The sequence below is a fragment of the Chiloscyllium plagiosum genome, unplaced genomic scaffold (genome assembly GCF_037043375.1).
Source record: "Chiloscyllium plagiosum isolate Xiang-an unplaced genomic scaffold, Cpla_swu_hap1 HiC_scaffold_26, whole genome shotgun sequence".
Taxonomy (NCBI): Eukaryota; Metazoa; Chordata; class Chondrichthyes; order Orectolobiformes; family Hemiscylliidae; genus Chiloscyllium; species Chiloscyllium plagiosum.
Window position 1 is genome coordinate 18,492,962 of NW_028270164.1, and position 14,646 is coordinate 18,507,607.

At 42.9% G+C, this 14,646-nt stretch overlaps 1 protein-coding gene across 2 annotated transcripts in view; it reads right to left on the bottom strand.

Annotated features, from left to right (window-relative positions):
- The window catches only part of prelp (proline/arginine-rich end leucine-rich repeat protein), a 32,441-nt gene that overhangs the window by 10,094 nt on the left and 7,701 nt on the right, over positions 1 to 14,646 (bottom strand). The gene's annotated exons all lie outside the window — the stretch shown is intronic.

Consider the following 14,646-nt stretch of genomic DNA (forward strand, 5'->3'; position numbering starts at 1 on the left):
CAGTATTATTTTAATGTTAGTATTAGCTCATTACTTTTAATGCAAAAGTTAAACAACACAGAAAAATCACCACACATGTCTTTTTATAGGAGAAGCTGGTCTCACGATGGCTGGTGGTAGTAAGACATCTACAGCAGGTATTCTACAATGTAAGATTTTCTTCACCTTTCGTAGAACACAATTCCTGGAACTGCCTTGCGCTTTGGTGAGATAGAACCCGAAGTATCGTGTGTAGTTTGGTCTCCTTACCAAAAAAAGGATAAAATTGCTAAAGAAAGAGTGCAATGTAGGTTCAACAGACAGATTCCTGGGATGGCAGGATTGACCTATGAGAAATGTTTGGGGAGACTGGGCCTGTATTCTCTGGAGTTTAGAAGAATGAGAGGCAATCTTGTGAAAACACACAAATTTTTGACATGGCTCAACTATATAGATGTGGGAAGGCTGTTTTCCTTGACTGGGGATTTTGGAAACAAGGGTCAGAGTATCGTAATAAGGGATAGACCATTTAGGCTTGAGATGAGGGAGAATTACTTCATAAAGAGAGAGGTAGTATCTTGGAATTCTCTGTCCCAGAGAGCTATGGAGGCTCAGTTGTTCAACATGTTAAAGCCAGAGAGTGATACATTTATTAGAATCATAGAATCCCTACAGTCTGAAAGGAGGCCATTCAGCCCATTGAGGTTGCACCAACCCTCCAAAGAGCATCCCACCAGACCCTCACTGTATCTTGTAAGCCTACTTTTACCTTGACTAATCCATTTAGCCTAACACATCCGTGAACACAATGGACAATTCCAATGTGGCCAATCCTCCTAATCTGCACATCTTTGGACTGTGGGAGGAAACCAGAACACCCAGAGAAACCCATGCTGATATGGGGAGAATGTACAAACTCCACATCACCCGAGGCTGGAATTGAATTCAGGTCCCTGGTGCAATGAAGCAGCAATGCTCACCACTGAGCCACCATGCCACCCAAATTTCTAGATACTAAAGATATCAAGGGATAGGGGAATAGTGTGGGAAAATAGCATATCAATCAGCCATGGTCTTGTTAGATTAGATTAGATTACTTACAGTGCAAAAACAGGCCCTTCGGCCCAACAAGTCCACACCAACCCGCCGAAGCGCAACCCACCCATTCCCCTACATTTATCCCTTTTACCTAACACTACGGCCAATTTAGAATGGCCAATTCACCTGACCTGCACATCTTTGGACTGTGGGAGGAAACCCACGCAGACACGGGGAGAACGTGCAAACTCCACACAGTCAGTCGCCTGAGGTGGGAATTGAACCCGGGTCTCTGGCGCTGTGAGGCAGCAGTGCTAACCACTGTGCCACCGTGCCGCCCAACAATTGTTGAATTGTTGAAACAGGATAATTGGACTGAATAGTTTTACTTTTGCTTCTGCTTCCTGTGTTCCAAAGAGCCAATTGCTCCTTGTTCAGTGCACCATAACTGGTTGAAGAGTTGGAGGTCCTGATCACCTAGATTTGAAATGTTAGCTTGCTTTCTCTTCATGGATGCTACCTGACCGGCAGTGATCTCCAGCACTTTTTGATTTCAGTTTTAGGTCCTATTGCACTGCCTCAAAACATTTCAATTCAAAATAGAGCACTGCTCAGCTAACCTATGGCCTATCTGTAGTGTCACAGGAGGGGATCCTTTTCAAGCTGAAAAGGTACTCTGTGCTATTATCAATCAAACATTAAGAGTTTTTAAAATGAAACTTTCACTCTGGGATTTTAACAGCGTTTTTGTTTTCACTGGGATTAACATTCTTGCTAAAATGGTGGATAGAAGAGCCAAACCAAACATATGGTGCAGTCATACAATAACATTATGTGAAATAACTCCACAGAGGGCAGTATCCTGAAACCGAGTCCCCTTTTATTTACACAGAGAATCCTTGGCACTAATCCAGCTCCCACAGAGCCAGCTCTTAGTGTGCACAGGATGTCTGACACTCATGTTCTTTTCGGTCAGCCAGGACTCATTGATTGGACCAAATTAACAGTTCCAATTAGGAACTCATATTCTATGAGGTCTACCTGACTGACCTCATTATAATCACCATATCTCTCCCCATCTGAGTTCAAGGATGTAGGCCCATTTTAAAAAAAAATTTTTTTGTAACTCCTCCTGGGGTGTCTTAGCACTGGGTCAAGTTCCTCTAACTCTGCCTCTGATACGGACGGAGTGTAATGCACAGGAGCTCACCTCTTGTGCCTGGAGTGTCTCAGAAGAAATTCATTCTCTTCTCCAGGTGACAATGGCAACAAGGCAGCAGCATCTACCATGTCCATCTCAGATTCCGACCTACCTTCAATGCTTGACAGAGATGGAGAACCCACTGGCTCCAGACCAGTAGAAAGGCTATCAAGTATTTGGGCATGTTTTGCTCCCATGCCATTTGCAAGTCTGCAGCTTTCATATGGTCCATGTGTATGTTTTCGGACTGTCACACCTACCCAAACTTTATTCATCACTGGACCTGACCTCACTCCGGCCATGCTTCTTACCCATGCAGGGCCATTCCCTTGGTTCCTACACCAAACCTCATCCCCTCAAGTATACTATCTCTCTCATTTAGCGGAATCTTGTGTCCACCATTGGTGTTTTTGATTTCATTTTACCCTTTCTCCCAGTCCAAGAAGATCAGATTTAACTTGGTGTGGAGTCTTTTCCCTGGCTCTGCTGGAGCTATCCCTGTAGTTGCATAAGTGATGGTCCTGTAATCAATTAAGGACTGGGACAGTTTGGAATCTAGTGAAGCTGTAGGCAGTTGCTTTAAGCCTGCCTTCAAAGTTTGGACTGCTCTTTCTGCCAGACCATTGTACAATGGCTGGTTTGGAGCTATCGTTATATGTTGAATACCATTCAACTTTAGGAACACTCAGATTTCCTGCCGATAAATCATGGCCCATTATATTAAAAAAACGAACAAAGAAAATTTTCAGCCCAGGAACAGGCTCTTTGGCTCTCCAAGCCTGTGCCAATCTGTGACCAACTCTTCTGGAAGTCTGTGTGTTTCAAAAGATGTGTGTGTTTTTTTTCTATCATTGTCTCTGTGTTTAATGAATGAACTTTATGCACATCCAGTCACTTAGAGTGTGTGTCCACAGTGACTAGGAGCATTGACTGCATGGAAAGACCTACATAGTCAATGTGTAACTGAGTCCAGGATTTACCCACCATTCCCATGAATGTGGGGGGGGGCTGCTGATGGTAATTTTTATCCTTGTTGGCACTATGGGCACTGGCCCATCAATGCAGCTATGTCTGCATCCTATACTGACCACCAAACATAACTTCTTGCCAGTATCTTCATTTTGAAAACCCCTGGATGACTCTAGTGGAGTCAGCCAGTATGTGGTGGGAACCTTCACTCAGGACAATCACATGCCCTCCTCTACTGTGAGCTGGTCTCTCTGGGTCCCAAAAGGTTTCAGTTCTGGTTGTGACAACTCTTTGGTTTCCCATATCACCATGAACTGTCTCAGTTTTGCCAGAACTGGACCTTTCTGATCCAAGGTCTGATACTTCCAGTCACAGCTGATAATATGTCGAGATAATTTAAAACTTTTATGGATTCTTCCAGTGATGGTACTACAGGTGGTGCATCTGCCAGCGGGAGGCAGCTCAATGCATCCATATTTGCTACGTGGCCTTCCGGATGGTGTTCCAGCTTGCAATTATACACAGTTAGAAGTAGAGCATGCTGCTGATTTCAACCTGAAGCTATGGGTGGTCGCTGCCTTGCCCTCTTTAAAAAGACTTAGCAGGGGTTTGTGGTCCATTATTATTCAGAATTTATGTCTGTAAAGGTATAGGTGGAACTTGTTGAAAGAAAATATGAAAACCAAGCCTTCTTTCTCTATCTGCGCATACTTTCTCTCTGCATTAGCCAAAGTCCTGGATACGTATGCTATTGGCCATTCCTCTTCATTGTGTCACATGTGAGCCAATGCTTCCCCAATGCCTTACAGGGAGGCATCTCATGTCAACATCAGACCTCGTTTAGAATTATAGCGTGCCAACACCTTGGAGGCTGATAGCTGTTTCTCCACTGCCTGGGAAGCTATGGCTTAGCAATGTGACCAATTCCAAGGCTGATTTTTTTTTTTAAAAGAGTCAATGCAAAAGTGCCAGGATGGAGGCTGGGTTATGTACACACTTTCCGGAATAATTCACCAGCCCAAGGAAAGACCTAAGCTCTGGTACAGACGTGGGGACTGGGGCAAATATATTGCCCTCACTTTTTCTTCCACCGAGTATAATCCTACTCTTATTGCCAGTGAAATAACTCCATAGAGACCAGTATCCCATCACCAAGTTGTCCATTATTTATACATGGACAGTCCTTGACACTGATCCAGCTCCCTCACCGCCAGCTGTCAGACTGTCAGGATGTCTGATACATGTCTTTCTCTCTGTCAGCCAGAGCTCTCTGATTGGGGCTGTTAACCTGGTCCAATTAGGCAACACATATTCTGTGAAGTCAACCTGGATGACCTCGTTACAATCACTAACAATAAAGCTTGGATATGATAATGCATGATGTAAACAGTTGCACAAAATGCAAAAATGAAGATCAGAATCATTGAAAAAGACTTTAACATAAACAGCTCTCGCACATAAAACATATGCAACAGAAATTGCACCTTTTTGAAATCCAAATTACTGCGCACAGTTCAACACTTGTGGCATAATGACAGACTACTAAAAAATATATTATTTTCCAAATGATCTCACTCTTTTACTAAGTTGGACTGATTAATTCCTCCTGGCTACTCTGAAAAGCTCAGTGAGTTCACACTGAAGGATTCTATTTAGAATTGAATCAGTTTTGGTCAAAGAAAGAAACCAAGAGCATATGGTGCATCACTTAGAATCTTTCAAAGCTGCTGAAGTAGTTGTATGCACAGAATGAAAATGGGAATTATATTACCATAGTGCACTCTCTGTCATCCCTTTGGCAGTGCATTGCTGGCATCGTTTGTGTTTTACTCTTAGTAGAGATGAGGTAACCAAAGGTAGAACAGCATTGTTAAATAATATCTAACAAATATTGTAGATGCTGGAAATCTGAAACAAACAAAGAACTGAAAATACTGACAACACAGTATGGCTTCAAGCTACATTTGGTGGTGCCTCTACCCATTATACAAACAGGGGAGCCAAAAAGTCTGGTCATCTCTCAGTAGTGGGTTATGAAGTAAACATTGGACATGTTAATAAGAGAACTAATAGGAGCTGAAACAGAACTCCTATGTTTGTTCTTTTATTGTAATGATATTGGCAGCATGTATAGGCCAGGCAGCAGAGTAGTTACTCCAAAAGTTAAAAATCACACAACACCAGGTTATAGTCCAACAGGTTTATTTGGAAATCTGAAATTTCCAGCTCAGCACTGCCCCCATGACTTGTCCTACCTGCCTATCTTCCTTTCCACCTATTCACTCTACCCTCCTCTCTGACCTATCACTTTCATCCTACCCCCATCCACCCATTGTACTCTTTGCTACTTTCTCCCCACCCCCACCCTCCTCTCATTTATCTCTCCACCCTTCTGACACTCTGCCTGTATTCCTGATGAAGGGCTTTTGCCTGAAACGTCGATTTTCCTGCTCCTTGGATGCTGCCTGAGCTGCTGTGTTTTTCCAGCACCACTAATCCAGAATCTGGTTTCCAGCATCTGCAGTCATTGTTTTTAACCTAGGTTTATTTGGAAGCACTAGCTTCCAAGAGTATATAGCACAGTCCAGACTGCCTGGCTCAAGAGTATGCTTTTTGTTGCATTTTGAATCAATCTTTATAATTGAGTGTTAGGTTAAATAGAGAAAAATGGGCTGCCTGAGGCGTACTGAGCTGTAACCATTTTTGTCATCATTGGAAAATCTCTTAGCATGATCTACTGATGAAGTAATGACGACATTTGCCTTGCAATCAATGACATTAACAGATTATCTGGTCATTTATTTCCTTACTGTTGATGGGGCTGGCTGTGCATGAATTAGCTGCTGCATTTGTCACAACCAAAAATTGCTTCATTGATTATAAAGTGCTTTGAGACATCCAGAAACTATCAAAGGCTCTATAAAAATGCAAATCTTTCTTATTCGTGTAATACATTGTTCCAATTATATTTTGTTTTTATGCAGTAAATCTTTCAATTATGTTAGACATTTCTACTAACCTCTTATCTGGAAAAAGAAACACAAATAAGTGTGAGGCTGAAAGTTAGATTTTCAACCTGTTGTATTCTGTTTTTTGTTCCGGATTTGTTGGATTGAATATAATGATCCACCAAAATGGCACTGTGGAATTATTACAACATTACTCTCCTGCAAAAACATGGAGGCAGTAGTGGCTTTGCTCATAGCATTCCCATCATTTGTGGGTTGCTTATGCTGAAGTTTCTCTTAATGGAATTTTTCTTCAGCTGAATGAATGGGCTTGCATGAAATTAGCAACATTCATGCTGCTGACGTTTATGAGTATCTAACATGTAAATGCTATTAAAAAAATTGAATGTTATTTAAAAATTAAAGTTAGAAATTTAGTTTTAAAGATTACGGTGGAAAAAACATGTCATGCATAAAATAATGTAATGCTTTAATGACTGATTTGATTTATTGACACGTGTACCTAAGTACAGTGAAACGTTTTGATTGTGAGCAGTACATGCAGATCATAGTAAGCAAGAGCATACAGATCATAGAGTGAAAAGCTTGGACAGAGTGAAGCATATAGGTTATAGTGCTCAAGACGTATGTAAGGCAAGATCAGCATTACCAAGATTAACATTATTTGAAGTTAGACAGTCCATTCATCAGTCTTATAACAGCAGGGAAGAAGCTGTCCCTGAACCTGTTGGTGTTTGTGTTCAAGCTTCTACATCTTCTGCTTGATGGAAGAGGTTGTAGGAGAATACTACTGGGTGGGAGGGTTTTTTGATGATTTTGGCTTTAGTTGCTAAAACTACATTGCTTTGTGAACAGTGGGACAAAGCATTTTGAATGAAAAATCAATTAGCTATTTACATTAGCAAGCTTTGATAAGATTTGTAGCTCAGGTTGAGGTCCTGGATGTACATTTGCTCGCTGAGCTGGAAAGTTCATTATAAGATCTTTCATCACCAGTATAGGTAACATCATCAGTGAGCCTCCAGTGAAGCACTGGTGTTATGACCCAATTTCTATTTGTGTTTAAGTTTCTTAGGGTTGCTGATGTCATTTCCTGTGGGGATGTCATTTTCATTCTTTGTCTCTGGGAAAAAACAGGAAATGACATCAACACAGGAAATGACATCACGTACCCAAGGAAACCTAAACATGTAAATAGAAAGTGAGACATAACACAAGTGCTTCACCGGAGGCTCAGTGATGATATTACCTAGTATGGTGACAAAACATCTGAAAATGAACCTTCTAGCTCAGTGAGCAACTTACATTCAGTTATTTACACATTCATGTATTTCAGTATTTTAAGCCAGGTGATCATAATTACAGTACAAACCATCTTTAAATATATTTCATCTTTTGAACATTTACATATCTACATTTAGAGATATCCCTTAATAATTAGAAATACTTTAATGCTCAATTTAATAGAATTACAGAATGATACAGCAAAGAAAGAGACCATTCAGCATAACATGCCCATGTTGGCTTTTTGAAGGATTTTTTGGCCTATCCCCACTAACTTGCAAAAGGTATCCCTTTTGTCTAATGTGTTTTGGATTAAAATGATTTAGAAGGTTTAAATTTTATTTAACATAATATTATTTTTATCTTAAGGCACAACTGAATCTAAAGGCATGGGGTAGGAGTGACAGCAAAGTTAATTTCAGCAATCAGAACAATGGAGGACATAGACAAACACTGTGACAAATAAATTTGTTGCAGAGCATCAAGATTGCCATCCTCTGTCCTCCTCCCTATTGGCTATATCTATGTTTGTATTTGTTGTATAATCTCCAGATTTCCTATTCCAACACATTTCCAGCTATTCCAATTTGACTATCAAACAAGTCAATTGGATTGTCAATCAAAATCGTTGAGTCCATTTTTAAAGGGCCCGAAATGATAAGTTCCACATTCTATAATGACCACTTGAAAACTTATCAAATTATAATTTTGTTTCCTGTATCCACCATGCAGCCCTGTTGTTCTGGAGTCACTAGTTTCAAGTTCACTAAATGTATCTGCTGTATATTCACAGCAGCTGTTGGTCAGATCCATTCTGCCATCTCTGTTAGTGGTTTTTGCCCTTAGTACTATGAGATACATTTTGGGACAAGTTACTACCTGTGTCTGGTGAGTTGGGGGGAGATATCTTCCAAAGGTTCAATGCAGTGGCTAGTCAAGCAACATAGAATTGGGAAAGCAAAGGGAATGTGAGTGAGAGTCTGTAGACTCTTGTCTTTGAGATCAGTACTGCGACCTCCATCCTGCCAGCTGGTGTGGTTTGGAATCCAGTGATGATCCCAAGCTTTTGAATGAAGAGCTCACCATCAACATCAACGTTCGCCACAGTGGCACGACAGCTCCATAGAGCTACTGACCTCTGATTGGTCAGCAGCCCTCAGAAGCTTGGACCACTATCCCCTCACGGTCCTTCATCTTTGCAAAGGTTCACCATTCTTCAGTGGTACTTAATTCAGGCAGCCTTCCATATAAAAGCATCCTTACTGGCTCTCTATTTAATGGCTAAGACCCCTGTCATCGATCATTAATATTGTCTTATCACACAGCCTGAAGGTGGCAGTACATGAATGGCTGTCATTTGTATTCAGTACAGGATACCACAAAGAGAGTTCATGAGATGGAAAGAACATGCATAAACATCAGCTGAAAACTTCAGTTCTGCTTTTAATTGACTATTGTGTGCCTCCCAAGGGCTAACTGCAGTAATTAACTGAAAGGCTGTTACATAAACAGAAAGCTACTGTCCAAATAACATATTTTATAACTTAGGGCATTGAACGTCTTTACCTCAATGAAATATTATTGTTTTAATGTATAACCAATTTTTTTTTAATTTCAAAAATATACTTTATTCATATATATTTAATCTATACAATTGGACATGTCATCATTCTGTAAACATTCCATTTCTTTACGTATCGAAACAGGGTAATCATTCATATTCACAGGTTAGTGCGATTACATTGAGCTCAGACGCCAGCGGAGCCCAAATGACTACGTGGCCCCCTGTTCTTCTTAGGCAGGCAGATGTTAGAGGGTGGTCTTTCCCCACCGCGCCTTGGCGGCAGCTGCCCCAAGCTTCAGCGCGTCCCTCAACACGTAGTCCTGGACCTTGGAATGTGCCAGTCTGCAACACTCAGTCGGGGTCAACTCCTTCAGCTGGAAAATCAACAGGTTTCGGACCACCCAGAGAGCGTCCTTCACCGAGTTGATGATCCTCCAGGCACAGTTGATGTTCGTCTCGGTGTGCGTCCCGGGGAACAGGCCGTAGAGCACGGAGTCCCGCGTCACGGCGCTGCTCGGGACGAACCTCGACAAACACCACTGCATTCCTCTCCAGACTTCCTCTGCATAGGCACATTCCAGAAGGAGGTGTGTGACAGTCTCGTCCCCACCGCAGCCGCTTCGAGGGCAGCGTGCGGTGCGGCAGAGAGTCCGGGCATGCATAAATGATCTCACAGGCAGAGCCCTTCTCACCACCAGCCAAGCCATGTCTTGGTGCTTGTTGGAAAGTTCTGGCAATGAGGCATTCTGCCAAATGGCTTTGACAGTCTGCTCAGGGAACCGCTCGATAGGATCTGCCCTCTCCTTTTCCCGAAGGGTCTCAAGGACACTACGTACTGACCACTTCCTGATGGACTTGTGGTCAAAGGTGCTTTTCTTGATAAATTTCTCCACGAAGGACAGGTGGTACGGAACGGTCCAACTACTCGGAGCGTTCCGTGGCAGCGAGGCCAGGCCCATCCTTCGCAACACCGGGGACAGGTAGAACCTCAGTACGTAGTGACACTTGGTGTTTGCATACCGGGGATCCACGCACAGCTTGATGCAGCCACACACAAAGGTGGCCATCAGGGTGAGGGTGGCATTCGGTGTTTTTTTTCCCCCATTGCACCGGTCTTTGTACATTACATCTCTTCAGACCCGGTCCATCTTTGATCTCCACACGAAGTGGAAGATGGCCCGGGTGACTGCGGCGGCACAGGTTCTGGGGATAGGCCAGACCTGTGCCACGTATAACAATACTGACAGTGCCTCACACCTGATGACCAGGTTCTTACCCGCGATGGAGAGCGACCGTTGCTCCCATCTGCCCAGTTTCTGTCTCACCTTCCTGATCCGCTCCTCCCAGGTCTTGGCGCACGCCCCAGCCCCCCCGAACCAAATACCCAGCACCTTCAGGTGGTCAGTCCTGACGGTGAAGGGGATAGAGGATTGGTCGGCCCAGTTCCCGAAGAGCATGGCTTCGCTCTTGCCTCGGTTTACCTTGGCCCCCGAGGCCCATTCGAACTGGTCACAAATGCACATGAGTCTGTGCACGGACAGCGGATCCGAGCAGAAAACGGCGACGTCATCCATGTACAGGGGGGCCTTAACCTGCAGACCCCTACTGTCAGGAATAGTCACCCCTCTCAGACTCACATCCTTCTTGATGGACTCAGCAAATGGCTCTATGCAACACACAAACAAGGCAGGAGAGAGAGGGCAGCCCTGCCTGACTCCAGATCTGACTGGGAAGCTATCTGATTCCCATCCATTGATTGAGACTGCACTGACAATGTTGGTGTAGAGCAGTCTGATCCAATTAGCGATTCCCTCCCCAAAGCCCATTTTGGAGAGGACATCCCTCATATATGTATGCGATATCCTGTCAAAGGCTTTCTCCTGGTCCGGGCCGATGAGGCAGGTGTCCACCCCCCTGTCCTGCACGTAGGCAATCGTATCCCTGAGGAGTGCGAGACTCTCAGCGATCTTCCTGCCCGGTACAGCACAGGTTTGGTCAGGGTGAATCACCGACCCCAGAGCAGACCTGACCCGGTTGGCGATGACCTTTGACAAGATTTTGTAGTCTGTGTTTAACAGTGAGATCGGTCTCCAATTTCTAATTTCTTCCCTCTCCCCCTTCTGCTTGTAGATGAGGGTGATGATGCCTTTCCTCATGGACTCACTCATGGTACCTCCCCGAAGCATACTGACATAGACCTCCAGCAGGTCCCGGCCAATCAAGTCCCAAAGAGCGAAATAGAGCTCGACCGGTAAGCCGTCGCTTCCGGGAGTTTTATTCTTTTCGAAGGACTCGAGGGCCTTGGTCAGCTCAACCAGAGATAGCGGCTGGTCCAGCCTCTCTCGTGTTCCGTCGTCTAGGACCTCCGTGATAGAGGACAGGAACGACTTGGAGGCCGCGCTGTCGGTCGGCTTCGAGTCATACAGACTGGCATAGAAGGATTTGCTGATCCTCATGATGTCAGCCTGAGATGACGTTACCGAGCCATCTTCTTCCTTCAGGCTGCTGAGCACGGAGCTCTCTTTGTGCACCTTCTGGAAGAAGAAACGTGAGCACGTCTCGTCCTGTTCCACCGAGCGGACCCTGGACCGGAAGATTATCTTGGAGGCCTCCGAGGCAAAGAGCGAGGCTTGCTGGCCCTTCACCTCCTTGAGGTCCTCCGTGACATCGACCCCCAACGTCTGCAGCAGGAGCAGGTTCTGCATACTTTCCTGGAGCTGGGACAGTTTTCCCCGTCTCTCTCTCGCCTCCTGAACACCTTTGAGGATGAAGAACCTCTTGATGTTCCCTTTTACAGTTTCCCACCAGTCTGCTGGAGACTCAAAGAGGGACTTCACGGTTCTCAAACCTGCGTAATCCCTCTTGAGCTCCTCAATGTTTCCCAGGGTCAACAATAATGTAATACAGGGATATGACACTGCGAGTTTCTGCATAGCAATGTTCCACAAACACTTGCAAGACAATGACTGAATAATCTCTTTTAGTGATGTTGGGTTGGAAGAAAAGAATATTGGCCATGCTCTTTTTTACATTCTACTGTAGGATCGATTACATCCACCCAAAAGAAAACAAAACTTACCATCTATTTAAAAAAGTCAAATAATCCTGCTCCATTGCCAAGTTTACTGTGCCAAAGGAAATGAAGATATGGACATGGCTTGCCATTTGCATGTGTCAAGTTCTTATATCAAGTCATCACTTATTTTATGTGAGAAAATGGGATTTAAAAAAAACATCGCAGCTGTAAAGCCATCCTACCAGAGTCTACTTACTGATCTATGCCAAATTATTAGACAATGATTTCAGTTCTCTTGCTTTATGACCAGATCTGAAACACAACTTAAAACTGTTGGCAGTGCTGAGGATTTGATGATAACAGAGTGGAGTTGTTGGGTCTGGAACCGACCAGTACAATATATTTACACTGGGATACTTCCAAATCTTAAACTGAGACATGCTGAGTCATTTTGGATGGCAAGGGTATTGAAAATAAAAATGTTAGTGAACACAGTTACCTTTCCTATTTATTCTTTGAGTTCAATTGATTAAAATTTGGTTTTGTTGGTCATTTCTTGAACTGAAACTCTTTCAAATTACCCTGCAACATAAAAGGTGTATTTGAACATAATTGGCTCTATTTCATTGTATATTTTCAATTAATAGAACAATTTTCCAACATTCAGAAGGAAAATTCGTGACTTGTGATTTATAGAAAGCAAGAACAGTCAGATTAAAGAGGAAAATAAAATTAATGTTACAGCCATTATGTTACTTGAGTAATGTGAAGTTGGTTAGCTCAGGTGGCTGGCTGGCTGCTTTACAATGCCTACAGCACTGATTTAAATCCTGTACGGGCTGAGGTTACCAGGAGAAGTCCCACCTTCACAACCTCACCCTGTGCTTTAGGCATGTTAGGTTATGTTAGGTTAGGTTAGGTTAGATTAGATTAGATTAGATTAAACTAGATTACTTAGTGTGGAAATAGGCCCTTCAGCCCAACAAGTCCACACCGACCCGCCTCAGGTTAATCCACTCCCAGTCATCCCTCTCTCTAATGAGAGAGCAGCCCTCTGGGACTATGATGACTTTACCATTGTAGTAATCCAGCTCAAACATCGCTGTAGCTCCTGGAGGCTTTAAATTAGGAGAAGTAATGTTATGTCAAATAATAAAAAAAAGGTTAGCATCAGTCATCTACAGGGATTCTGTAAAATCTAATGTCCTTTAGGAAAGGAAATCTGTCGTCCTTAAACAGTCTGGACTATGAATGATCCAACTACTGTTACAACTGTTCTCGAATATGATTCCCAAGTCATTTAGTTATTATAGCTACTAGTCACCTTCCTAATGCCACCTATAACCAGTAAGTTAAAAAGAAAGAAATAAAAGAAAAACATGATCTGGCTTTGATCAGAATGTGGACTGTTGATTATTTGGACTGCTATAATAAATGTAGACTGCATCATGAGGAGAGTTTTTTGTTTTGCAATGTAAATGTAAAAATTTCTTCAGCTCAGCTTTTCTGGAAGAAGAGAATCTGAACAATTTGATGTCATGCAGGGATGATCATGGTGACATGGTGGCTCAGTGGTTAGTACTGTTGCCTCACAGCACCAGGGACCTGAGTTTGATTCCTGCCTCAGATAACTGTCTGTGTGGAGTTTGCACACTCTCCCTGTGACTGCATGGGTTTCCTCCGGGCGCTGTGGTTTCCTCCCACAATCCAAAGATGCGCAGGCCAGGTGAATTGGCCATGCTATATTGCCCATAGTGCTAGGTTCATTAGTTAGAGTGAAATGGGTCTGGGTGGGTTACTCTTTGGAGGGTCGGTGTGGACTTGTTGGGCTGAAGGGCCTGTTTCCACACTGTAGGGAATCTAATCTAATTTAAAAGTCATGGCATAAAGGCACTGGAGGAAAAACATTAACTAGGCTTTTAGGCACACACACTGAAGCTAAAAGATTAGAAGCAGTGTCCTACATTTATAAATAATTGAATAAATGAAGGGATTAAAGGTGCAGTCATGCACATAACACAGTCTGATTAGGAAATACGTATGCATTATCCAGCAAGAAGTAATTTGCTGAAGTTCATTGTCAAAAACATTTTAGAGCATGACATAAAATCTTTCAGTTTTATGGGTGAGATTTTGTTCAGGATGAAAAATGCACTTTGGTTCCATATTCTGGATAATATTATATTATCCTTAATGCCAATACATTTCAAAATGTATCATTTTACTTGATGCTACTTTGAAAATAAAATCTCGTAGATTTTAAAAGGAATTTTATTGAAATTAAAAATGTAAATATTTTAAGCATGGGATGGCAGTGGGATGTGTTTCACATTCTAATTTACAAGTCAATAGTAACTTGCTCAGAATTTCTTAGTGACAGATTTGTGAAATTAAGAGTATGTATGCACTTTGAGAAGATGGATTTTATGTTTATTCATAGGATGAGGACATTGCTAGCAAGTCCAATATATATAATCCATTCCTAATTGCCTTTGAGAAGGTGATGATGAGGTGCTTTGTTGAACTATTGCAGTCCATGTGATGCAGGGATGACCATGGCACAATTAAAGGTGGAGTTCCAAGGTTTTGACCCAACGACAGCAGAGGAAGAGCAAAATGGCTACAG